The following is a 1,594-nucleotide window of genomic DNA, read 5'->3' as shown; positions in this document are numbered from 1 at the left end:
TCTTTCCTTCTCTCTCTCTCTCTCTCTCTCTCTCTCTCTCTCTCTCTCTCTCTCTCTCTCTCTCTCTCTCTCTCTCTCTCTCTCTCTCTCTCTCTCTCTCTCTCTCTCTCTCTCTCTCTCTCTATTGGTTTCCTCTCCTTTCCTCTTCTCTTCTCCCTCCCTCTCTCCCTTCTTTCTTTTTTTTCTTGTCTATTCTTTATTATATTTCCCTGCTCTCTCTCTCTCTCTCTCTCTCTCTCTCTCTCTCTCTCTCTCTCTCTCTCTCTCTCTCTCTCTCTCTCTCTCTCTCTCTCTCTCTCTCTCTCTCTCTCTCTCTCTCTCTCTCTCTCTCTCTCTCTCTCTCTCTCTCTCTCTCTCTCTCTCTAATACACAGCGGTCCCTTCCTAATGATATACTCGAGAGGGAGAAAAGTTAAGAATCTGCCGTCCTAGGAATATATTTTTTCCTCGAACATAATTATATTTTCCCTCCTTTCCTTACCATGTGCCTTAAGGGGGGACTACTGTGTGATATATTTTTCCTGATTTATTTTTTTCCTTTTTTTCATATTTTTCTTTTTTTCTGTATTATTTTTTTGCTTTATTTTCTTTTTTCTCTTTTCTTTTTCTCCTTTCTCTCACGGACGAATTTTCTTTTTTTCATTTATCTCATTTTTTTGTTTTTTTTTTCATTTTTATCAAGCACAAGGAAGGAAGGAAGGAAGGAAGGAATGAAGGAAGGAAGAAATTAAAGAAAAGAAGGAAGAAACGAACTGAGAAACCAGAGTGGAAGAAGAGAAACAGAAGGAAAACAAAGAGGAGGAAGAGAAAGAGGAAAAAATATGATTAATAAGAAAGAGGAGAAAAAAGAGAAAAAGAGAAAGAAGGGAAGAATACAGGAAGGGATAGTTAAACGGAAAGAGGAAGAAGAGGAAGAAAACGAAGAGGAGGAAGAGGAAGAAGAGGATAAAGAAGAGGAGGAGTATTGTCATGCGAGCGAATAAAAAATTGGAGGAGAAAGGAAGAGAAAAAAAAAGGAAGAAAGAAAGAACAATGACAGAGACAACTAGAGAAACAATTTTAAAGGAGGAGGAGGAGGAGGAGGAGGAGGAGGAGGAGGAGGAGGAGGAAGAGGAGGAGGAGGCGTGGCTATTTAATTAGGAGGAAGTAGTTTTAACAGTTCAGGAGAAGTGGAATTAGATTTTTATGCTTAAGTTTGTGTTGAGTGAGTGTTTGGTGGAGAGAGAGAGAGAGATTACATGGATTTATAGAAAATCAGACCACAGACCCATGGTCCAGACTAGGTGGCCTGTCCTTAAACCTAAGTGATTTTACATTAATCAGAAGGCTCCAAAACGTTGCTTTTCTACTCTAGATAATGTTAAGTTGAAGGAAGTGACGATCGAGGTTTTTAAAGGTCAATCGTGTTACACTGGACCACTGATGGTGGGAGCTTATTCCATTCTCCTTTTCTAACGTTGGTGAAGAAAAATTTGGTGCAGTCTGAATTTACTTGTCTACATTTGAGTTTGTGCCATTGTTCCTCGTTCGCAAAGTGTCATCGATCATAAACAATTTTGTTCTGTCTACATTCATTGAAACCATTAAGTATTTTA

Source organism: Eriocheir sinensis, chromosome 60 (genome assembly GCF_024679095.1).
Source record: "Eriocheir sinensis breed Jianghai 21 chromosome 60, ASM2467909v1, whole genome shotgun sequence".
Taxonomy (NCBI): Eukaryota; Metazoa; Arthropoda; class Malacostraca; order Decapoda; family Varunidae; genus Eriocheir; species Eriocheir sinensis.
The sequence above is the reverse complement of the archived record's forward strand: the minus strand, read 5'-3'. Positions refer to the sequence as shown.